A 27,111-nucleotide genomic window follows, 5' to 3' on the forward strand; every position below is an offset into this window, starting at 1 on the left:
GGAAATACTTTGTCTGGAAGTTGTTCTTAGCCAGCTGCTGTCTTGTACTGTTTGTCGAATCAACTCAGCAGCTTCGTCCCGAAGTTGTTCCTCGAAGGTCTTCTAGATCCTTCTTCTGCTGAGCTACGTTTTGAACATAACGACAGCGTTTTGACATACGCGGGCCGAGTTGCCTTAAACTGTTTGACTTGGGCTTTCACTTCCGTATTGGGCTTTGGGCCTTTTAAACTTTGTATCTTATAAACAATTTAACTCAACATTGAACAAACACATTAGTAGAATAAATCAAAGCATTTAAACTTAGTGTGTTTAGAATATGTTTTTAATTATACTTAAACAATTTTGTCAAATCAAAATTATGTGGAAAGGTGTTTCAACAAACTCCCCCATTTTGATGTTGGCAAAACTATTCAGCGAAGAACTCAGTATTGAGCTCCCCCATGATAGTTGACCTAATATAACTTAGCAAACTCCTCCGTCAGGGTTGAGCCACTGACTTAGTTTTACTCTAAACATTTGAAGGTTTAATCGAGTAAGTCTAAGGTCAGTTTTCAGATATAGGTCAGCTCATGGAGCATATTCTATTTTACTCAGTGTTTAAGCGGAAGTTATAGCATTCAGAGGGCGCTGAGTAATTTGTTGTTCAATGAGTCTTATAAGACAATGTTTTATAAACATACAAGTCAATGTCAAACATGTTATTAGCATTGGGTACAATCAACAAGTTTTATAAGCATTATACATAGTTGATGTAATTGAAGATACATAATAACTTAATACTCAGCATCATAGATAATAACTCATAACTCAGTTTTAGGATAAAAAGATGCAAGTATTGATATTACTAAAAGTAGTCAGCGTATACAATGAAAGACAAAAGAAAGAACATAGAGATTACACATAGCATATACTGAGATAGCCTACTTCTATTTCTTTTTCTTTTGCTTAGACTGACTAAGCTCATGCTGTGTTCTAGCTACTTCTTTCTCCCCGGTTTTGTCATCATCGGGAGGAGGAATCCTAAAGGCGTCGGTTAAGACGGCTCTGGTCAGTTCCGTGGACAGCGCCTTGAGTCTATCGGCGCTTTCATTGACACCATCAAAAATTGCAACTCCATCATCTGATACCTCGGCGGGTATATTGAGTTCAGCAGCGCTGATCATGCTTACTATGAAAGCTTGAGATTTACCTATCCAGGTAAGTGCATCGGACATACCAGTAACAACTTGATGAAAAGTCTTCAGTAATGATGTGTCGTAGTATTGACGCTGAATATTGCTGTGACGTATGTGGTTGAAGGTTTGTCTTGTGATAGACAACATTTCATTTTGCTTCATAGCGTCAGTGTCCATCTCTTGCTTGTTCAAGTTCAGCAATCGAATGGCCTCACCAATTTGCTCTACTGAGCACTGAGAATAGGAGACCATTTGCTCGTTGGTTTTGATTTGCTCAGTGTGAAGCTGAGCAAAAAGCATTTTTCCTTCATCAGAAGTTGCATAGCGCGTGTTCGCAGCTGACAAAGTCTGAACTTGTTCTTGAAGAGCGTTGAGATGTTGAACAATTGTCAGCTGGATCTCAGCCAGCTTTGCGATGGAATCCTGCTTAGCTTGCTGTGCTTGAAAGGTAACGATCACACTCAGCAAGTCCTTGAATCCCTTAACTTCGTTAAGAAGCTGAGTTACATGGGAGAGCTGAGTTGTCTCAGCAGTAGAAGACCCAGCAGCAGGTTGAGTGGTTTGATGAAGGTCTTTGATTAGTGTTTGCACCGAGTCGATGATTCTTTTTCCAGACTCGGTGGCATGCAAGTAGCTAAGAGGGCCTTCATTACTTTGCCTTGTTGCCTCAGTATGACCGGTTGGAAGAGGAGTCAGAGGAATAACGTGGTCAGTGACTGGAAGTGTGCTTTCAATCTGCACTTGAGGTTCTGGTAGAACTGATTGATCGGCAGATGTGTTGATTGGAGAAGAAGTAATTCTAATGCTGTCTGTGCTGACAGGGGCAGGAATGTTTTGAGTCAGCACAATGATTGGATTGACAGCATTTACAGGAATTGACTCAACTTGACTTGTTGAGTTGGCGGAAGCATTCAAGTCGGCGTGTTCCTTTGGTGAAGAAACAGAGGTTTGCTTTTCAATGGAAGCCGATGGAGTAGTGGTTGGTTGTTTTCTGAAAAATTTCAGCTTGAGTTTAGAAGGGTCTTGGGTCGGCTTTTGGATAACAAAGTCAGGGACAGTTGGTTGTTGGAAAGGAGGGTCAATGACAGACTTCTGACTTGCCTTGATCAACCTTCTTCTTCGAGGAGGAGTGTCAGCTTGTATAGATTCTCCTAAGTGAGAGGGAGAAGTTTCCTCTTGATCAGCATTAAGCTGGTTAGCTTGTTCTTGTTCCTGATTAACATTGGGTTGGTCAGGTTCTTGTTCATTTCCAGCAGCCAACTCAGTATTGATTGGCTCAGCTTCAACCTCACTAGCTGTCTCCTCAGTGTCCTCAGCGTCATCCTGACCGCTTGCTTCTTCTTGTTCTTCATCTTCTTCACTGTCACCATCTAACTCTTCCTCAACTTGTGCAATGAACTGATCGTCCAGATGCACATCATCTTCTTGATGCTCAGCTACAGTTCCTAGACACTGTGTGTAGTGAGAATCACCAGGCACAACGACGTCAGTAGGGATAGCATCAATAGGAGTCAGTGTAGAATACTTCTGCTTCTTTTGAGGCTGCTCATCAGCATATGTTCTTTCCTCAATTTCAGGCTCATCTTGCCTGCTTCTTTTCTCAACTGACTTAGGTTTCTCTTGACCTGGTTCAGCAGCTGACTTAGGCTTCTTGGTCCGAGGCTCAACCTTCTTTGAAGAAGTCCCGACAGCTTTCCTCTTGCGGGCAGCTGGAGCCTTTGTCTTTTTGCTTTGCTTTGGAGCTGTTTCCTCAGCTTGTTGTTCAGCAGCAGCTTTTCCTTTCTTTAGTGGCTGATTAAGCTTCAAAGCCCTCAGTGAAGCCGCAGTAATCTCAGATCCTCTAGCCTTAGTCTCCTGAGATAGATCAATTTGATGATCTAAGAGGATTTTGGTGATGAGTGATCCCAGCCTGAGAGTTCCAGTGCTCCTTATGAACCCAGCAATCAAGAACACTGGTATGTTGATCGGCTTGTATGTCAGCATATGCCATATGAAGCATTGCTCAAAATTCGTTGCTGAGGTAGTGCAGTTGATCTTGGGATAAATAAAGTAGGTCAGCAGATAGTGAGCCATCTTTTGGTGCTGACCCATTGAGGTACTTGAGATTTCTCCAGAGTGGCCAGCGGGCTTACAGAAGGTGGTATCGTACCCAGTACCTTCATGATCTCCAGATCGCCTCAGTTTTGTTCCCTCATTCTTTAACTTCAGCAAGTTAGCGAGGTAAGTAGGGTTTATGAAAATGGTCTTTTTCTTTACCACAGTTGCCAGATAGTCCTGGTTATCATCAGCAACTCGGAGATTGTTGTAGAACTCCCTTACTAGGTCAGGATAGGTGTGATCTCTAATGGAGAAGAGTTCAGTCCAGCCATTCTTCGATATCCATTCGCAGAAGGGTTGTTCGGATGTCACGAAGGCCTCAGAAACCCATCGTGAGAAGTCTACTTTCCATTCACTAATATCTTCAAATACCTTGGTATAGGTTCTGGCCTTGGTCGGCTTTCCTTTGGATGAGGCAGCTTGGTCAGCTTTGCCTTTGCTTGGCGTAGTGACCTTGGTAGTTTCAGGCACAGTAGTTTTCCTGGAGGGTTCATCGGAGCTGGTCTTAGGGTGACCGGCACCGGAGATGTTAATAGAAACTCTAGTCATTGTTTCAGAAAAGGATTGGGAAGCTTTGAGAGTCTTAGAGAGAGAATGCTTTGCCAGAAAATTCGATAAGTGTAAAGAAAATAAAAATGGGGATTTCCCATTATTTATAGCAGTGAAGAGTGGATCTTATCGAATCCATGTGTCAGTTTTGCCTTGGGATTTTCAATCGACAAAGATCCTGGCTTTTATGACACATTCGGCGCATACGTCATCCTAGGTGGCTATTCGCGTGCTTTTGCATTTAATGCAACGGATCTAACACTCAACGTTTAGAATACTAGGCGTTTTATATTCTGAGTGGTCAGTAGTATATGAAAGGATGATTTCTCAGTTTGAGATTACTACTCGGTGTGCATATTAACTCAGTATTGATATTTATTTTGCGTTAAGTACTCAGCATAACAATCACTCAGCATGCATTTGCATAAATCATTCAGCATAGTAATTCACTCAGCATAAATTTTCATTTTAGAACAGGAATTTACTGAAGAGGATTAAACATACCAATGGCTTCTCTCAGTATGCTGAACTGTTCATGAGCCAGTGGCTTTGTGAAGATATCCGCAAGCTGCTCATCCGTTGGGACATAGGTCAACTTTATCTCACCCTTGAGTACATGGTCTCTAATGAAGTGATGTCTTATGCTGACATACTTCATCCTGCTGTGTTGAATTGGGTTCTTTGATAGATCAATTGCACTTTTGTTATCGCATTTGACCTCAATTGTCTTTGTTTGAACACCATAGTCTTCAAGCTGTTGCTTAATCCATAGGACTTGAGCAACACAGTGACCAGCAGCAATGTACTCAGCTTCAGTGGTAGACAAGGCTACTGACGCCTGCTTCTTGCTGAACCAGGATACAAGACAACTTCCTAAGAAATGACATCCTCCAGAGGTGCTTTTCCGTTCTAGCTTGTCTCGACCATAGTCAGCGTCAGTGTATCCAACGAGTGTAAAGCCATGAGTGTTGGGATACCATAAACCTGCGTTTACTGAGCTTTGCAAATATCTAAGGATTCTTTTTACAGCTATGTAATGAGATTCCTTAGGGTTAGATTGATATTTAGCACAGTAGCATAGTGAGAACTGAATGTCCGGTCTACTGGCTGTTAAGTAAAGTAGAGAGCCTATCATACCTCGATACAATTTGCTGTCTACTGACTTACCATTCTCGTCAGCGCAGAGGACAGTGTCAGTGCCCATAGGAGTGGATATTGGCTTGCAATTTTCAAGATCATATTTCTTCAATATCTCCTTGGCATATTTAGCTTGACTGATGAAGATGCCATTCTTTCCTTGTTTGATTTGAAGTCCAAGGAAGAAGTTGAGTTCTCCCATCATAGACATTTCAAACTCAGTCTGCATTTGCTTGCTAAATTCCTTGCACATTGACTCATTAGTAGCACCGAAAATAATATCATCAACATATATTTGAGCCAGCAGGGTATCTTTACCCTTTCTTTTAATGAATAAGGTTGTATCAGCTTTGCCCCTGACATAGTTTCTAGTCAACAGGAAACTGGTCAGCCTCTCATACCAAGCACGTGGTGCTTGCTTGATGCCGTACAGAGCCTTTTTGAGTTTATACACGTGGTTTGGGAATTTAGCTTGTTGCGAAAGACCCATCTTGTTCCAATGGTCTTCTGACTCCTTGGATGTGGCACTAGCTCCCATACACCGTTTCTTCTGAATTGGTCAAGTTCCTCTTGCATTGCGCTCATCCAGAATTCATCTTCCTCAGCATCAGCGAAGTTCTTAGGTTCCTGAACTGAGATGAAGGCTACATTGCTGAGGTACCTCCTGAGTTGGTTTCTAGTCATCAGGGTATTCTCAGCGGCATCAAGGATTGCACTCTCTGAGTGCCCTCTTGGAATCCTTCTCTTTGGGTAGATTGATGTCTTGTGCTGTCTGTGTTTCAACAATCTCTGTAGGTGAAGACTGGCCAGTGAAAACAATATTTGGTTCACTTTTACCTTTGGTCAGCCCCAGCGGGTGCTGAGTGTGGATCATCCTCAGTCAGCGGCAGATATCTTCCTGCAGGGTTAGTTTCGTCGAACTCAACATGTACCGACTCTTCTAAAACTTGAGTTGGTTTATTGAAAACTCTTTATGCTTTGCTGTTTGTTGAGTACCCTAAAAAGATAGCTTCATCAGCTTTTGAGTCAAATTTAGCTAGGCTATCTTTAGTGTTTAAAATAAAAAATTTACAGCCAAAGGCACGAAAGTATCCAATGTTGGGCTTTCGTCCTTTCCAAAGTTTGTAGGGGGTTTTCTTTAGTATAGGTCTAACAAGAGCCCTATTAAGAATATAGCACGCTGTGTTAACAGCCTCTCCCCAAAAATACTTTGGAAGCCTATGCTCACTCAGCATTGTCCTGGCTATTTCAACCAATGTTCTGTTCTTCCTTTCAACAACCCCATTTTGTTGAGGCGTCCTAGGAGCAGAAAAGTTATGGTCAATGCCGCTGGCTTCATAGAATTCAACAAACTGTTGGTTTTTGAATTCTCCACCATTATCACTTCGGATGTGAGCCAGTTTTAGGTCTTTATCATTTTCAAGTTTTCTAACCAAATTTAAAAATGTCTCAAAGGTCTCATCCTTGCTACTCAGCAAGATGACCCAAGTGTACCGAGAGAAGTCATCTACAATGACCAAGGAAAATCTTCTTCCACCCAGACTCAGCGGCTGGACTGGACCGAAGATATCCAAGTGTAGTAATTCTAACGGACGCTTAGTTGAGACAATGTTTTTGCTATGAAAAGATTGTTTGGTTTGTTTTCCAGCTTGGCAAGCGTGGCATAATTGATCTTTTTCAAATCTAAGTTCAGGCAGTCCCTCAACCAATTGCTTTCTTCCTAATTTGGCCAGGAGGTCCATGCTTACATGACCAAGTCTCCTGTGCCATAGCCAGGAATTTTCTTCCTTTGAAACTAAGCATACAGTTTTTGAAAACTTTTTCTCTAAGTCTAGCATAAAGACATTATCAATCCGAGGGGCAGTTAAAATTAACTCATTTGTTTTTCCCTCGTATATTTTACATCCAGTAGCATCAAATATAACGTTTCTCCCATTGTCACATAGCTGAGCTACGCTGAGTAAGTTATATTTGAGTCCGCTGTCTAGGGAGACTGACTCAATAGTAGGATTACCTCCGATGGTTCCTGACCCTACTATCTTACCCTTTTTGTTGTCTCCAAAACTTACGCTTCCTCCTCGTTTACGCTCAAACGTGATGAACTGAGTTTCATCACCAGTCATGTGCCTTGAGCATGAGCTGTCAATATACCACATCTTTGACTTCTCAGCACACCTCAGGCTTACCTCATTTGATTGCTCCTCATCATCAGATGCAATGGAGGGGTCAGCATGCTCAGAGACGCACGGCTCAGCAAGTTCGTCAGCCATGAAGCATATCTTCGCTAACTCGGTGGCCTCAGCTTCTATTGATGAAGACTCATCACTGTCGCTCCATGTAGCCACCATTGCCTTTTTGCCGTTCTTCTTGTCCTTCCTCAGCGTGGGGCAGCTTGACTTGATATGGCCAGTTTGATGACATTCAAAGCATGTAATGGGCGTTGAGTTGTCTTTCTTGTATTTGTTGTCGCTGGACTCAGCTTTATTACTGACAACATGTTTCACGCCCCGCGTATTTGAGTAGATTTTTGCTCCTAGCTCGTACCTGAAATACAAATCTTGCGAGCCGAGTTAGCTTGACGTTTTTATTTCCTAAACTGATCAAAAGCACGGAAAATTAACTGAAAGTACGAGATTTATTTTTATTTCTTTATTTTATCAAAACACTTTATTTTTGTAATTAAACTTATTTATTTTATCCAAAATCAACCCGTAAATCACGCTAAAAGATAGGGGTAAAATACCCCTATCAAACCTCCTCGGACTTTAAAGTTTTACTTGTCCTCAAGTAAAAGAAATCGAAAGACAAGGGATTGAGAAAATTAAGAAACAAATCGAAGGTTGGTTTTGCCAAGTGCGTGATTTCAAAGTTATGGTTTTATGCAAAGGTTTCGGTAAGTACCTACGCAAACAATTGAGTACGAAACTTGTTTGAAACCTCCATGATCAAGATTAATAGGCAATATTAACGGGGGTTGAATATCTTTTGAGAACCCGATAGTACCTCACCAAGGGATTTCGCTCTTACGCTCAATTTTAGGTGGGTCGGTGTTTTAGCACTCTTCTTTGCACTTACTCGAGATCATGTTGAATTTGCATTTTCATCCAGGTTTTTCCTCCTAAAATATGGTTAGGCAACATTAAAAATGAACCCGGAGGGGGGTTGTAATGTGGGTGGCTTCTTTAGTGGTTAGTTTAAAGAGACTCAAGTTCCAAAATAACGTTTTGTGATTGCACCGTGTTTTTGTTTATTTCGGCCTTGGCGATTTTTACAAAGTATACTTCAAAATTGCTCGGGTGGAGCTTGAGAATGCCTTTTTGTTTTGATAGAGGCACAAAAACAATATTTTGAAGGCTTATGGTGCTCGTTTGTTAGGGCCGTGACTTTTTCCAAGTGATTTGGGTGCAAATTGATTTTGTCGGTATTCGAACAAGAGGAAAAAGGGTTAAATGTTAAAAAGGGTATTAACAAAAAAAGTTGGTTAATAGGCTCGAAGGGGTTTCCTAATGTTTAGTGAAAACGAGAAAAATAAATTAAGAAAAATTAGCCGGGTTCGTTTTATCATCTATTGCCTTTTTACCAAAAATAAGTGTACTTAACCCGGTATTGGATGCAAATTCTATGAGTCGAGTGAAGTCAAAGCTCTCGAAAAATTGTGAAAGAATCGGAGTTCTCATACGAACTCCTTTAGGCTCGAAAATACCTCACAAAGATTCGGGTTCAAATTGTGTACTATCAAGTCTTCGCTAAATTCTCAACTATCCCGTTTTTATTGCCTTTATAAAGTTTATTATGGAGATATCATTTGGGTTAAGCCTCAATGCCTTAGTTTAGTACTAGCCTAAGTTTTGCACAAATTCCCTAATTTCAAAACCAAGACTAAAATTCCTTAATTAGGTCATCCCCTTGTGTCGACGTCTTTTATTTTTGATGACAAATAACGGAACTTTGATTAATTTCCGAAGGAGGGATAGCGTGTTGGGAAAAATTTGAAAGATTCAATAAAGTAGTTTAATTATTTTTTTTTTGTATTTATTTGATTTTTATTTTTGTTTTTGTTAGTGCAAAACAAACGTTAAGTGCGGGGTTACACGACCCTCCGCGTTATTTAAAATGACGCCTATTCCAAGGGCGTCGCAAAAAGAGGTTAAAATAAAAACAAAAATAAAGTAAGGAAAGGAAAAGAAGACCCTTAGTGGTCAGGGGCCCTACGCGAGGCGTGCCTAGGGGGGCGCCCCGCGTAGGGCGGCGTTTTTATTGGTTTTGGAGTTAGAGACTCAAATACGCAGGGCGCATGAACAGGGCGCCCCGCGTGTTTGAGTTTCTGGACTTTTTGAAGCATGAAAATGGTGGGTACGCGAGGCGTACCATGGGGTACGCCCTGCGTGGTGTTATTCTAAACAATAAAAACGAAAACAACGAAAGCACAAAATACAAACGGAACTTAACGTTTTTAATTAGAAACAACATCGTACATTAAAAACATAAAAATAAGATAGGAAATAACAAAAGAAAATACATAAAGAAAACATAAAAGAGAAAGAAAAATGGAAACTATGGTTGTGGTGGAAGCGGATTGTCATGGATGTTGAAGTGGGTGTAGAAGGCGTTGGTGAAGGCGTCAAAGTTGGCCCTATCCTCTAGCCTTTGAGCCTCGAGGGCGTCGAAGCGGGAGTCGAAATGAGCCCGATCCCTACGTTGGTTATCCTCCAAAATATCCAACTGGGCATAAAGAGAGTTAAAATCATGGAGGGGTGGAGGACTAAAATTGAGACCCAAGCTTGAGTCCGAGTCACCTTCCGCATTGGAGTGGGCCGCCCCTGAAGTCTCGCTCGGGCCGGAAGTTGGATGCTTTAAGGATTTAAAAGCGTTTTTGTCCAATGGCCGAGGCACAAGGCGCGGGAGGCGCTCGAGGGCAGCTTCATCGAGAGCGGTGAGGGCGAAGATGGTGACGAGGTGGCCAAAACCAAGCTTGGCCCGCTTCCGGATGGGCGTGGAGTAGAGGTGAGCAGCCACGTGATAGGCGAGGTTATAGGTGAGCCCATTGACACAATAGTAGAGGGCCAACAGTTCGTGTTTGTTGACCTTAGAGGCCTCGGACTTCCCCGAGAAGTAAAATGAGATGAAACGGTTGAGAAGTTGGAGGATAGGGTCACGGATGAGAGATGGGCGGAGGTTGGAGATGTGATAGTCATCAGACCCGGTAATGGAGGCCCAAAACTCATGAGCGGCAATGCCGTCGGGCCAACTGGATCTGCCCCCCGCCATTTGGAAAGTGAAATGGTGTTGGAGCCATTGAGTGTCAATGGAGAAGGGGCGGTTGTGGAGGCGGAAGTTGAAGAGTGCGGCACCGGGGACGTTGTTGGAGATGAGGGTGGTGTAGAACTCAAGGACCAAGGAGGGGTACACGTGGTATTCTTTACTATAGATGTCGTACCACCCGAGGGCACAGAGACGAGCTTCAAAAGGTGTGCCGAGATCGTGTTGATCAAGCACGCTACGTGGGATATAGGGAAGCTCCATGACGGTGGCGGCACAAAGGTCTTCGTACCGGGTGGTCTCCTCCTCGGTGAGAAGGTGAAAGGGAGCCTGGTATTGGCGGGTGAGTGGTGGAGTTTCCTCCCGTTCGGGAGGTGGAGGTGATTGTTGGTTTTGTGCGGAACGGGAGGATCGGGCCCGAGTGGACCATGGGGGGCGTATATCGGCGGCTCTTTTTCGTGCCATGAAAATAGTGAGGAATGGAGGAGAAGTAGTAGGAGATGAGTGTTGGGGAAGAGTTGGGTTAAATAGTGGAGAAAAAGAAGGAAAAAGGAATGATATTTATAGGAAGGAAGTGGGGATCCAAGCAAAACTCGGATCCCCAGGAGGGGTACGCGCGGCGTGAAGCGGCCATGCCACGCGTATCCCACCTTTTGAGCACATAATTGCACACTAGGGGTGCGATACGCGGGGCGTACATGGGGGTACGCCACGCGTAGTGCACCTCCTGCCCTTTTTAATGGAAGAAAAAGGCAGGGACGCGGGGCGTACGGGGGAGGACGCCGCGCCTAAAACGGAATGTGAAAAATCTTTTTCGGTTTTAGATGTATTTTGAATTTTTTTTTTGATGTTTTTAATGAGGTGTTAATGTTTTTTTATGTTTTTTATGTTTAATTAATGTTTTTGGGTGTTTTAATTTTGAAATTAAGAGGGTAGTTAATGTAAATTTACTGTGGAGGGAGGTTAAGGATTTGAATTTGAAAGGATGGAAGTTGATTGGATGGAAGAAAAGGTGGAGTGGAGAAGTGGGAAAGATTTTTGGGGAAGAGAAATGATGGGAGGTTAGGAAGGAAAAGCTGCCATGGGGAGTTGTGATTCACAACTCCCTGAGGATACGCGCGGCGTACCCTAGGGTACGCCCTGCGTGTCCTCTATGTGGCATTTATTTGGGATTAATTGTAAAATACGCGGGGCGTATGGGGTTATACGTCCCCCGTACCTTAAAAATTTTTTGGATTAATGTGGGATCTGTTTTTCTTTTGGTTTTATAAAAATAATAGAAACTATGCTAAAAATAAAAATGAAAGCAAAAATTAAGACACAAGCAAAAATAAAATGTAAAACAATAACTCAAAAAGGAAGAAAAATAAAGAAAAGAGAAGAGAACAAAAATTTAGAATACATATAAACAAGAGGGTTTGAGTGATTCAAACCAATGCTACGTTTATAGTCGAAGTAGCTCGACTTTCTCATGCCGCGGCTTAGGGCAAGATGTCTGGGTTGGAGCTTGACGGGTCCGAACCCCTATTGTTGAGGAGCGTTATCACCTGTCCGGTTCTTACCCCACGGATTTTGTTCAGTGTTCGCCGGGAGGGTTCCTAGTGGCCTTTCTTATTGTTGACGGTTTAGGTGGGCCACCTGGCGGCTAAGATCCCTGCAAAACACTTCGCTATCAGAAAGACGGGTTAATATGTCCTTCAATAAAGACGTGACCGATTGGTCGTGTACATTGTTGGAAGGTGGAGCGTTCCGATTACCGGGCGAGGCTTGTGATTGCCCGAGCCCGTTTTCTCGAAATTCCTGCTCAAAGCCGGATGGGGGCCTCAACACGTTATTATTATTGCCATATGATAAGTTCGGGTGTTGATACCGAGGCCTCCATCCGCCGTTATTATTATTATTATTATTGTGGTGAGAATAGGAGTTCGGATGGGAATTATACCTTTGGTTGCCTTCTATATAACAACGTTTTCGGCATCGCCGGTGAAAGGGCTACCGGTTTGGCAATTAAACGCATCATGGTCTCCACCACAGTGAGTGCACATCAGGACCTGCACACTTTTATTGAGGCTCAATTGGGCGATCAACGAGTCAAGTTTCTTGTTCATTTCTGCTATGGAGCTTTTCGGAGCCTCTTTCTCCACAGCGAACGTATGGTGTCGCGACGGGCCGGCAAGCCGATCCTCTTGCCATTGCACACTTTTCCTTGCGAGCTCATGAATGAGCTCGTAGGCCTCACTAGCTGACTTCCGAAATAGATCCCCACCTGTAGCGGAATCAACAGTCGTACGGTAAGTGGGGGTTAACCCGTGGTAAAAAGTGATTACCAAGTCGTGCTTCGGGATGTCATGGTGGGGGCAGTTTCGGAGCAACTTCCGGAACCTAGCCCAATCTGCATGAAGGGCCTCGCATTCCAATTGCCTGAAGGACGTGATATCGGTCCGTAACTTGACTGTTTTGGATGGCGGAAAATAGTAGGAAAGGAACTCCTTTTCGAGATCCTCCCATGACGTGATGGATCCCGCCTCCAATGAGTGTAGCCATTCCAACGCCTGTCCTGTCAATGAAAAAGGAAATAATTTCAGTCTCACAGCCTCAACGGGAACACCATTTTGCCGAGAGGTATCGGCACACATAAGAAATTTATCCAAATGTTCGTTGGGGTTCTCATGGAGTTCCCCCCCCCCCCTGAATTGACCACATTGTTGTATCAGTTGTATCATGCCGGTCTTGATCTCGTATGTGTTGGCCGGGATCGTGGGAGCGACAATGCCATTACGATTCTGGGGGCGATGCGGAGCGAGGATTTCCATCATCGAACGCGTATCATTTCCCCCGCGGATGTTGTTCACGTGTGGCCTTTGGTTTCCGTCGGGTTGGTTGACCTTGGCGTTGGGGTTTGCCATTCTCTCTTTTCGAATCCTAGAAAGAGTACGTTCAATTTAGAGATCAATAGGAATAAGAGAATCACTTTTCGATTGGGTGTGCATAAAGTAAAACAAGTATAAAAGAATTATCAACAAGAAAGAACAATGTTAGTCAAGGTATATATAAACACTTTATACAAAAAGAATGCTTAAACTAACAATGAAACGTTTTTGTCTAATATTGTAGGAGATTATAAATCCCCGGCAACGGCGCCAAAAACTTGATGTGCGCGACGCCTAGTGGTAGAGTTTTCACGACGAAATGTATATATTGTGAGTGCGCATTCTAAATCTATGGATGTGATCTTTATAAATTTCTCTTAACTCTACTAGACGCTACGACAACTTAGGGGCAAGTGTACCCCGTCGTATCAAGTAATAATCCGGTTAAGACCGGGTATCGAATCCACAGAATTTATAATTACAAGTATTAGACGACTCAGTTTCGTATGTTATTTAAGCGACGATTACTTTGGGGTAAAGTAAGACACAACTACACACTATTCCTAACTATTGGCGACACAGATTTATGTAGCTAAAACCCTATGAAGTGGGATGAATTATGATAAGTTATAACCACGATAAATAACGACTCTAAATGTATACGGATAATAATTTACTCTTGCAAAGATGACTAAGTGTAGTAGGACCGACCCGTGAAGCACTTAGACTACATGATTCCTAGTCAAGGCGTGTCTAATGCGGAGGAATCAGAAACTAGGGCCCGTAAGTTCCGTGGTTTGTCAATTTCTACGGTTTTCGGTTTGTCACTTTCGGTAAGGCAACACCTATATAACTCCCTAAATATAGCCCGAATGGCGTCGGAAATCGCGTTCTCCTACACAATAATCAATTATCAATATCAAAACAAGTAGCAAACACTAAAACGTAAAGAGAAATAGAGATTATAAATCATGAAATTATAAATATGAAATGTATATAAATGGAATACAACCAAGCCTAGTACATAGGAAGAGTACAAGCTAATTAGCACGTAAAAGGGGAGAATCCGCCCTTGAAACTAGCTAACCGAACTCAAAGCCGTCTCCTAGGTCGTGGAGGTGGAACTCTCAAGCTTGGTGACGAATGGTGGAGTGGAACTTCGATGGAATGCCGAAACAACCGAACAAGCTCTCGAGGTGGAGAGTTTAGCTACAAAAACTGAATCTATACTACAACAATAATCAAAACAAGTATAGTTTGCTCTCTAGTGTGTAATTATTTCTTGGTTGCCTTCTATGAAGTTCAAGAGCTTCCTATTTATAGACATCAAGCAAGGGCAATGTTGTAATTTCACAAAGTACAAGTATGGAGCAACATTATTTGGTGCAGAAATCCCATGATACGCCCCGCGTAAGGTGGTCTACGCCCCGCGTAAATGCCCATTCCGTTAGAAATCTCCTGCATGTGGACCAATTCCGTGTCTTGTTGTCTCAAGCACACCCCGCATAGCTAAAGTACGCCCCGCGTGTTTGAGTCTCTGGAGTTTTATTGCTTGAATTGGCACTTTTACGCCGTGCGTAGCTGAAGTACGCCCCGCGTAAAAGAGTCTCTGAGTTATTATTATTGAGGAATTGCCTGGTACGCCTCGCGTGTATGGTTATACGCCCCGCGTATGAAGAGTTGACTCAGGGAGACAGTGCAGTCTGACTTTCAGGATTAGGCCAATCATTTCCGACATGTGTCATACGCCCCGCGTATGCTGAGTCAATTCCACATGGCGCCTGCGGATAAGGCAATTATTGCTGACAACATGTTTCACGTCCCGCGTAAAGGATGATATGCCCCGCGTATTTGAGTAGATTTTTGCTCCTAGCTCGTACCTGAAATACAAATCTTGCGAGCCGAGTTAGCTTGACGTTTTTATTTCCTAAACTGATCAAAAGCACGGAAAATTAACTGAAAGTACGAGATTTATTTTTATTTCTTTATTTTATCAAAACACTTTATTTTTGTAATTAAACTTATTTATTTTATCCAAAATCAACCCGTAAATCACGCTAAAAGATAGGGGTAAAATACCCCTATCAATTCTCCAAGAAAAATTTAATATTTAAATACATATTTTTGTTAATTGCAAGAGGTTTTATTTCAAAACAAATGATTTATTTTTTTTTTACAATAGATGAAAAGAAAAAGAGAAGGATAAAAAACAATTCAACTAAAATAAAATATAAAGAAAATATTTAAAAATATAAATGAAATTTATAAATAGCAAATGAAAGGGGAAGTACTCACCTTTAAAGGAAGAACAATGAACTTTTGTGTTGATTTTTTGCTTTAGTACAGTAGATTTCTTGAATAGAATTGAGCTTTTTTTTTTTAAATCTCACTAAGAACTGTTAAAAGAAGTTCTCCCCCTAAATATTCTCTAATTTTCTATGTGATTTTTCTCTATCTAAAAATTGGGTCCCTTGCGAATGAGGTAGGACCTCTTATTTATAGCAAATATTAGATTTGATCTTCAAGGTTTTAGGCAAAAAGACATCTCCCCTCAAGTATTGAAATATATATGTGATTAAAATAATGCCACCCTTTTTTTCACAAATAAATAAATAATGTCACCCCTATTGAGAATATTCTAGAATCACGGTTGATGGGCCTACTAGCCAAATTTAGGATCTGACCTGATTTCTGAAATGGTTCTTTACCCGTTCTGAAGTAAATTTTGACCTAAAATTGAGATGGATTTGACTGTCTTCTGCTCTGACCCAATAATTTGAGAGGGCTTTGACCCGTCTAATGTGGTTTTGGCCTGGTTTTGAAGTGGTTCTGACCTGAACTCTAGAATGGGCCATGGCTAAAATTCAAATGGTATTGGTCCATAATTAATTAGGATCAAATACATGAATATTCTAATTAAGTACAAAATTACAACTAAGTCATATAACCAAACTTAGTTCTCAATATGTCATTATTCTGTATTTATTATAATTTTACACCATAATTTAAAATTTTTAGAAATTCATAAATTATAAACGCTAGAAAATATATTATAGACTCCTAATTTATATATTCAAATCCTCTTAAAATATATTAAAAGTACTGATTTTACTAGTTTAACATAATTCAAAATCATTACTTGATATAATTGTAGATAGTTTTTTAAAAGTGAATTTATATGTAAATTTTCCAACTAATTATAATTTTTTCTTGGGTTAATGGGCTTGATATTAATTAGACCCAATTGAATTAGAGATTACATATTTGTTTGTCGGTTTTCGTGTAGAAAATAAAAATTTGATTAATCACCCTACCTCGTTTAAATACAAAAAGATGTGATTATATATATAAAAATTGAAAGTTTATTTTATTTATTTTTATTTATCTTAAATATCCAAAACATAACATGGGTATAAGGTTTTTTTATTATTAATTTCATATTCATAACATGAATGTCAAAAATTTTATTCAATTTTATGCATTATATATATATATATATATATTTGGAATAACTATTTATATTTATATTTAAATATTTAATTATAAATGAACCCATTTTTTTTATAATTATCATATCAATCTGTAAATAATCTAAAAATTGCAACTAGAAACTAAAACAATTGTAAGAATATCTCCTTATTGAGGTGTTTTTCTATGTAAGACAGTTTCTTATATTCTTCTTTTTTGTATTCGATAATGGATTCCATGAGTGATCTCTATTCGAAAATAACCTTGGAATAAGAAAGTGATGATGGGGTGATTGTTGGTAATGATAATGTCGAGGTGCAACCAAAACCGTCTAGCTGGGAACTCGTGGGTTGATTCCTTATGGACCGAGGAATAAAAAGTCCTACGATGAAGAATGCTATGGCAGATTTATGACGCCTATCAAAAGGTATATGCATCACTGAACTAGGGTCTAACATATTTTTTTTTTAGTTTTTCCATCATCTAGAATGTGAATGGGTTGTAAAAGGTGAGTTGTGGACGTTCGAGTAAAATCTCATGATTTCTCCTAAAATACAAGATGGTCAAAGACATAATGATTGAGATCTCTCAATGACATGATTTTGGGATTAAACATATGTACCTTTTCTGAAAAACTATCCACCATTGCAAACGAAGTGCCCACTACTTCTCAACTGTGTTTCACGAACAATGAAAATAATAGAAAAGAAAATGGTTAATAATCAACCAATAAATAGCAATCTAAATTGATTGCCTCTAAATGAATCAACACGAGATCAAAGAGAGTAAACGAGAAAGGTAATTATTTGAGTGGAAGTCGGAATAATATTTTCTCCCTGTCTCTTCAGCCCTTTAGAATTTTGGTTCACTACATTACATGTAGTATAAAGTGTATTTATATTCATTTTTGCAAGTTGTTAACTCCTAACAATTAATTTGTCATTTAACTTTGCATAAATCATGCATTTAATTGGTCATCGATTCTTCTCTTAGAAAGAATAACGTTTTGTCATAATTTCTATCAATTACCATTATTCCTTCAAGAAGGAATAACGGTTGATGACATCAATATAAATCAGGATGTTATCATATTTTAATTACTGTTATAATCACATTACATTTACTAATTAATTTAGAAACGTTATCAATAATTATATCTTTTTTTTTGTTAGAACACGAAAGAAAAAACAAAAAACCAAAAAGAACCTAACCCGGGATCAACCTAGGGAAGCTAACCCCTACCACATCATCCAACAGGAGCGAAGAAAGGTACTCAAGAGGAGAAGAGAAAGTAGTGACACCCCACATCCCCTTATGGCCTGCAGCCGCCAGACGATCAGCCACCCAGTTCTGCTCTTTAAAAATATGGCTAAAGTTGATGGAGACAAAGGAAGAACAAATCCTCCTATTAGATTTTGGCTATTTAAACAAATAGCATTATTATCGGAGATCATCTTGATAGCCTCAAGGTTATCAGACTCCACACGTAACTTTTCCACACCCAGATTTTTAGCAAGACAAAGGCCAGAAAAAATCCCCCAAAGCTCAGCCGTGAAGGACGAACCCACGCCAACATTCTGAGCAAAGCCAGATAACCAAGCACCACCATCATCTCTCAAGACTCCTCTAGCAGCAAGCTTAGTGTCTTTAAGGCAAGAACCATCCGTATTTAATTTAACCACTCCTTCCCTAGGCCTACACCTGCCAAAGAGGTAGATCTAGGTAGATCTAGTAAGAGAATCCCCTTTAAAGCTCTCAGTAATAGTAAATAATTTTTTAGAGAAGAACTCAACCAAATTAGGAATAATAACAGTTTCTGCTCCAAAAATCTCTTTATTCCTCCAATTCCAAATATGGTGGCAGACTATTGCAAATAAGATATCAACATGCTCCAGGTCGGCCAACAACCTCCCACTAACACCATCTGCAAACCAATCAAGTTTAGAGTGGGTCAAGAAAGCAGAAATCAGGTGGTTAGGGAGAACTTTCCTCCACACCTCCATACCCTAGTACAATCTCTAAGAGCATGGCAAATGATTTCATCATGCCCTCTGCATCCACTGTAAGCACCAGACTCCACCAAGTGACGCCTTTTCCTATCTGAATTAGTAAGCAATTTATCCTTAACACCAAGCCACAAGAAGCTTCTAATTCGGTAAGGAACTTTCAGGGCCCAAATGATCTTCCAAACTTCAGAGTGAGGAGCCTCCACCTTTTGACTAAAGGCCTCAAAGGCAGATTTACAGGTATAAGCCTCATTATTAGTCAAAGCCCAACAATGGCTATCTCTATCTTCCTCCTTGGAACTTATCTTAACCCCTCTAATTCTCAGGAGCGCTCCAAACTGAAATAAGACTCAATCGTTGGCCAGATCCAATCCCCTTCAGAATCAACTACATCAGCAATCCTCCAATGACGAATATTAACAGGCGGCGGGGAATTACAAACCACTAATAAAGATTTATCACCATCACTAATTATATCTTATATATATATATATATATATATATATATATAATTAAGGGAAAAGTACAAAAATAAACCTTGTGGTTACACTTGTTTTCGATCGACACCTTTGTGGTTAAAAATTTACAAATTGATACCTTGAGGTTCATTCTGTTAGTAAACATATGTCAAATTGACTAATGATGTTAGTAGTAAAAGGAAAAAGAGTTAATTTTGTCGTTCTATTTATTTATTTTATAAATTAACCTCCATATTATCTAATTATCACAAACAAATCCCAAAATAAAAAATAAAAATCAAATGCACCATGTTCTCCATCTCTCTTTATTTTCTTATTTTTCTTCTTCTTTCTCTCTCTTATTTCTCTCCTCTTTCTTAATTTCTCTTTCTAAAATCAATTGAATTTCCATCTCTTTCTAAATCTAATTTTTAATTAACTTACTACTCTAAATCTATGACCAAAGTAACCCAATTTCTGAGAAACTAGAATAGCAATGTGGCAAGTCATGTATATTTATTTATAAATTCAAATGAATCCATTAAAATCAAACTTCTTTCCCTCTTCCCACTCTCTCCTTTCCGTATGGAATAAGATCATTGTTTTCTCTTTTGCTTTGAAGCTCCACTCCTACTTACTGTTACTTGCAGAGCGTGAGACGTTGGGGAAGACTTCCTCACCAAGTTCTGATGGAGGGGACAAGAGCTGAACTTAACTACACTTACTGTTTTGCCACTCAACTATTTACTGCTTTACCATTTATTCTAATTACTCTACTATCCTCTCTTTATTTGTTCCTACCTTACCCCTAGGGTCCTTAGTTGTTGGTAGCCCTAGTGAGGCATTTTAGACTTTTGCTTTCTTTTAGAAGGAGTATATGATCTCCTTATTTTGTAATGATTGTCAACTTTTGATGATATTAAATTTTGAAGCCTCTATTAGAGCAAGGATTTCATCCTTATGGTTTATTCAACCTTCAAGTTAACATTGAGTAGATTGTATTCTTTGTGAGTTTAAGCAGTTCGACTTTAATCCGCATCACAAAATATTGCAAGAAAAACTATCAGATTACTCAAATCAATTAACCAGATTTAAATCTAAATTAGACATAAAATATTACAAACACAATCAGATCATGAAATACTAAATTGACTCCAATCTAATCCAGCTGTTGTTCCATAATTAGTTCCAATTAAACTAATCAAATTCAACCATTGCTTGATGTTCATATTTATTATTGACAGAAAAATAAGTCTTGATGGAACCGTTTTAATCAAGAGTTCAAACTGATAGTTAAGCCTCAATCATAGATCTTAGATCTAATACATCACCAGCTCTCTGAACCAATACACCCTCACATTGTACTAAAAGGACTTAATCTTTAAAATTGTGAAAATTTGAACACTACCCTCACATTGTACTAAAAGGACTTAATCTTTAAAATTGTGAAAATTTGAACACTTAATCTAAAATAGATAAATTATCATAGGATAAATCCTTAAAAACCCTAAAATTTATAAGGGCATAATTACGTGATATATCCTGGGGCAAAATAAGAAACTTTATATTTGATATTTTGGAGGCAAATTAGGTTTGGTTTGTTTATATAGTAGAATACTGAAATACTTAATTTCAACCATTCTTCGAAGTTACAAGGTTTGATTTGAGTTTTGGTATCAATCTGAAGGGTAAACTATACTCATGGTTACTGAACTTTACACATTTTAACATTGTGGCTACTGAACTTTGCCACTGAACTTTGGACTTTTTTTTAACACGGTTGACTACTTAATTTTAACTAACTCCTCAAAATTGTTGTTAACGACCTCAAAATGAAAATATTCAAGAACTAAAGTTGTTCAGAACAATATTTACCATGAAACCACATTTTTTATTTTTTAAAATCACATTTTTGGAGCTTTCTCTTCCTAAAAATTCACTATCTCTTCTAACAATAACAATTAAATGATCTCAAAACAAAATTTTTTAAGAATTAAAGTTCCTTCGAATATCATTAACTCTTTGAGGCGTTGAGTGGCCACAGGTATTAAAAACGGTAAAGTTAAGTGCCATACCATTACGAATTGAAATTCCGTGGCCACAATTTTAAAATGGGTAAAGTTCAGTGGCCATTGGTGTAATTTGCCCTCAATCTCCAAGAGTTTAAGGTGTATTCAACAGTAAGAGTAACATTTGATTCAAATTTTGGGTATCACTCTGTCAAATAATGATATGAAATGAAATGAATATATATAGAAATGAAAATAATTGAATAAATATAACAAGCAACAGCAAATGCTACATGAAAATGTCAATCATACTCTAAAAATTAAAATATTTATTAATTTATTCATCTTATATAATCATCATCGATTTAAAATTAGTTGCAAACAATTTGACACTTACAAAATCGAGAATATAAATAATAGATTCTAATATCTTTTTTGGAGACAGTTTGGCAAACGCAATCCTTTGGCTTACTGCTTGCTCCGTATTTTATAGTAAAGTCATTTACACATGCCTGAGGTTCATATTCACATTTTCCACGAAACAATTCTTGCTTCATGCACCATTTCTCGTTCATTTCTACACAAATCAACAAGCAAATGTTAATTGTGTTAAGTAATACAAGAATGCAAACAATTGGTGTGAATTATCTAATATTCATTGAATCAGGTCTTAGCTTTATAAAGCTTTACAAATAACAAGAAGGAGAAAAATAAGGATACGTTAACAGATACAGATACTCTGCTAAGTGGTTGAGATAACAAATATTTCAAAATTAAAACAAACACTAACAAACCTAAAAATAAGGGATTCTTATTTTAACTGACTTTATTCCAACAAACCCTCCCTTGAACTAATTTCTCTGCAATTAGTTCAAATCTGAAATATCACATACTCCTAACTTCTTACGAAGTTTTTGAAAGGCTTCTAACTTGATGGGCTTAGTCATCAAATCTGCAAGTTGATCCCGAGTCCCACAATACAATAACTCAACGTCTCCTTCTTTAGTAAGATCTCTGAGAAAATGGAACCTTACCCGTATATGTTTGACACGGCCATGAAAAACTGGATTTTTTGACAGTTTTATAGTTGAAGTGTTATCACACATTAGCACCGTACCTTCTGCTTGTGAATGTCCGATTTCTTTCAGAACTCTTCTCATCCAAACAGCTTGGCAAGCACATGCAGCAGCTGCTACGTATTCAGCTTCGGTAGTTGACAAAGTGACTATGGGTTGTTTTCTTGATGACCACGCAATTGCGCCTCCACACATCATAAATACATAGCCTGAAGTACTCTTGCTGTCCTCCATATCTCCAGCATAATCACTATCTGTGAAGCCCACTAAGTTTCTTGCTCCTCCCCTTTTGTAAAACACGCCATAATCTATAGTTCCTTTTAAATACCTCAGGATTCTCTTTGCTGCTGCAAAATGTAATTGTGTAGGACTTGCCATAAAACGACTAATAAGGCTGACAACGAACATAAGATCGGGTCGAGTGGCTGTAAGGTACATTAGACTCCCTACAATTTGCTTGAATTGAGTTGGATCCACCATGATTCCCTTTTTATCTCTGTCAATTTTCTGTCCTGGAACAATAGGATTGCAAACAAAATTGCTTTTCTCCATACCAAAACGACTTAAAATCTCTGCTGCATATTTTCTTTGGCATATAAAAATACCGTCAGATCTTTGTATCACCTCAATTCCAAGAAAGAATCTCATCTTTCCCAAATCTGTCATATCAAACTCTTTTTTCATAGAACATTTGAAATTTCGCAACATTTCTTCATCATCACTGGTAAATAATAAATCATCAACATAAATCATCACTTGGACTCTTTTCGAAACCTTCCTTGAGAAAGTAAGATTCTATCCGACTAAACCAAGCTCTAGGTGCTTGTTTTAGTCCATAAAGAGCCTTTTTCAACTTGTACACCATATGTTCTTTTCCTTTCTTTTCATATCCTCTTGGCTGCTCCACAAACACATCTTCTTTTAATTCCCCATGTAAAAATGCAGACTTGACATCTAATTGAAAAATTTCCCAGCCTCTTTGAGCGGACAAAGCAATAATCATCCTCACTGTATCCATTCTAGCCACTGGTGCATAAACCTCCGTATAATCAATACCGTGTTGTTGGGAGTAGCCTTTCACCACTAATCTTGCTTTGTATTTGTCGACTTCACCAAGCTCATTCAACTTAGTTTTAAAGACCCATTTCACTCCTATGTTTTTTGCTTCTGCAGGTAGTTCCATTAACTGCCAGGTCTTATTTTTTTCGATGGACTTGATTTCGTCATCCATAGCCAGCCTCCATTTCGAGCTCTTAAATGCCTCCTCAAAACTTGTAGGATCAGATGACATTAGGAGAGCCATATCTGCTTCATCTTCTGTATTTTCTTCATCTTCTTCTGACATATCTTCACCAGATGTGTAATCTGCCATCCATGCCGGAGGGTGACGATTTCTGCCCTCCCTTACTATCAAATTTTCGTCTACAACTGGTGTGGCTGGTGTTTGAGTTCCGGTACCATTTATGTCTTCCACGACTTCACCAGTATTCTCCAAAGCTTCTTCGCCTGCATTTCTTTCTAAGGTGTCTCCCCATTCCAAGTCTATTGACTGCTCTTCTGCAACACTTGTATCCCAATTCCACGCACGATCTTCATCAAAGACCACATCACGACTCACAATGATCTTCTTAGCAATTGGATCGAACATTTTGTACCCTTTGGATTCAATACTGACCCCAAGTAGTACACAGCTCACACTTTTATCTTCAAGCTTGGTTCTTTTAGCATCTGGTATGTGGACATGTCCCACACAACCAAATACTCGAAAATGTTCCACAGATGGCTTTTCTCCACTCCATGCCTCTTCTGGGGTCATATCCTTCACTGCTAAGGTAGGTGATCGATTCAAGACATGAAATATCCACCGAACAGCTTCTGGCCAGAAAGATTTAGGAACTTTCTTTTCTGACAATATAGCTCTAACCAAATTCATCACCGTACGGTTCTTACGCTCAGCCACTCCATTTTGTTGTGGCGTATAGGCTGTGGTTAATTGTCTCTTTATCCCTTGTTGCTTACAAAAAACATTGAACTCTGTAGATGAAAACTCTCCTCCTCTATCTGTTCTCAAGCATTTAATAGGCAATCCAATTTCTTTCTCCACAAGTATTTTAAATTGTTTAAAGTAATAGAAAGCTTCTGATTTTTCTACTAGAAAATAAACCCATGCCTTTCGAGAGAAATCATCTATCAAACATAATAAGTACCTTTTCTTGCTATTTGATGATGGTGTAATTAGACCACAAAGATCTGCATGGATCAGTTGTAATCTCTCAGTTGCTCACCAATTGCTCCTTTTGGGAATAGGAGTTCTATGTTGCTTGCCTCTCATACATGAATCACAGGTAACACTTGAAGCTACAATTTCTGGCAATCCTTCCACCATGTTCTTGTATTTCAAAGTACGAAGACTCTTGTAGCTGAGATGACCATATCGATGGTGCCACAATGTAGATTGATCAGTGGTACTGATATTTAAACATTTTTCTCCCTCCGTCGTGACATGTGATTCAGCCAGCAGAATGAACATTCGGTTTGTAGTCATGATGGACTCTGCTATTTTTCCTCTATGTGGATGATAAACGCTGCACACACCATCCTTGAATAATACTGACACTCATTTCTCATGAAGTTGTCCTACACTCAAAAGGTTATTTTTGAGTTCAGGTACGCAATACACATCACCAATTACATAGCTAATCCCTTCCAAGACCAATTTCACAGCTCCTTTACCAATAACTTTCATTCTAGTATTGTTTCCAAGCTTGACTGTATGTGAAAAGGTAGTGTCTAAGCTTGTAAACATACTTTGATTCCCACACATATGATTTAAGCATCCGGAGTCTATAAACCACGCATCACTTCTATTTGTTTCATGTAGCTCCACATATGCCATTAACAACAGCTCATCTTCCTCTTCTATTTCTGCATAATACGCTTCCTTGTTCCCCTTTTGACATTCATATTGAAAATGTCCCAAGTTGTGACACTTATAACATTCAACCATTGCTTTGTTGAAAGTTGTTCTTCCTCTTCCTCGTCCCCTGCCTCTAGGAGATGATCTTCCTCTGCCTCTCATTCCAAATCGATCTTCTACCTTCAGAACTTGATCCTCATCCTCATTTTTCACTCTTCGAAACTTCTGTTCATGTACCACTAATGAACTTTGCAATTCATCAATAGATATGTTGTCAGTATCTTTGGCTTCTTCAATGGATACTACAACGTATGTGAACTTGTCTGTTAAAGTTCGTAGGATTTTCTCAACAATCTTTGAGTCAGGCATGTCTTCTCCATTACTCCTCATTTTGTTGGAGACTGTCATTACTCTCGTAAAATGCTCAGTAATGCTTTCATCCTTCGTCATTTCTAGAACCTCAAAATCCCTTCTCAATGAGTTAAGAAGAGATTTCTTCACTTTGTCATTGCCTCCAAACTTTCGCTTCATTGAGTCCCAAACATTCTTGGCTGTACGACGATCCAAGATTTGTTCAAAGATGGTACGATCAATGGCTTGAAACAGATAATGTTTCACCTCATAATCTTTGGTTCTAGCATCTTCCAGTTGCGTTTTCTGAGTATCAGAGAGAGCTGCCCCTGTTTTTGGCTCTGCAAAGCCATTCTCCACCAGACTCCATAGACCCTTTGCCCTCAACAGATTCTCCATCAGCTCACTCCAGTGGTCATAATGACCATCAAAGTGAGGGATCTTTGTCAGGGTCTTATCGTCACTCATTCTCTCGGTGTTTGATCACTCGAAGGCTGCTGCTTCTTCTCTACAAGCCCAGTGGGGGCTCTGATACCAAATGTTAAGTAATACAAGAATGCAAACAATTGGTGTGAATGATCTAATATTCATTGAATCAGGTCTTAGCTTTATAAAGCTTTACAAATAACAAGAAGGAGAAAAATAAGGATACGTTAACAGATACAGATACTCTGCTAAGTGGTTGAGATAACAAATATTTCAAAATTAAAACAAACTCTAACAAACCTAAAATAAGGGATTCTTATTTTAACTGACTTTATTCCAACAAGTACATATATATTGTTGTGCGGATTTAGCGAAAAATAAATAAACGAGAAGCCAAAACACAAATTTACGTGGTTCACCAACGTTATGTTGGTGAGTCCATGGTCAGAGGGAGAATAACTTTATGTTCGTGAACCATGGAAATCTGTGTTTTCGTTTCTCGTTTATTTATCTTTAGCTACATCATATATATATTGAATTTCTGAAAATAAAATAAATTAAAAAATACCTTGAGCAAGGGAAGATGAACATAATATAACTATGCATAAAATGAAAATGAGGGATTTCAGTGCTGGCTTCACCATTTTAATCTGATAGTCAAGTTGTATAATTTCTTGTACATAGACAATGTGTAATTAGCACAAATTTATAGCAGGCTAAATGACTAATTTTGGAAAAATTTCTTTTGGATTTTCAGTATCCAGAAACAACATTTTATTTGTTATTATCATATTTATTAAATGTAAATAAGTTGAGATTACATGAGATTTTTTATCCTTTTTTTGGAACTATGAGTGCTAGAAAGTTAATTAAAAAAATAAAAGCAAATTTATGAGGAAAAAAAAAGTTAAAGCAAAATGAATCAGTAATGTAATAATTGGGGTTGATTAGATTTTAAAAATTAATAAAGTTTTTAATTTAAATTAGGTTAACTTTTAAAGAAAAAGTATTAGTTAATACAGCAAAATCAGCATATAATATCATTATAGTTTTATTAGAAGGGCTAATTACAAATCTGACCCAATTAAAGGACCTCATTTACATATTTAACCCACATTACTTCCATTTTACCAAATTAGACACTTTCACCCATTTTGGACAAAATTACCCTTTGTTGTTTCTGATCGATCATCCTCCTCTTCCACTGTTTCTTCTTCGTCTTCCTCACTGCTTCGTCTTCCGCTGCTTCGTCTTCATCTTCGTCTTCATCTTTCATCTTCTTCTTCTTCTTCTTCTTCTTTGTTTCAACTTCT

Source organism: Euphorbia lathyris, chromosome 10, assembly GCF_963576675.1.
Source record: "Euphorbia lathyris chromosome 10, ddEupLath1.1, whole genome shotgun sequence".
NCBI classification, from domain to species: domain Eukaryota; kingdom Viridiplantae; phylum Streptophyta; class Magnoliopsida; order Malpighiales; family Euphorbiaceae; genus Euphorbia; species Euphorbia lathyris.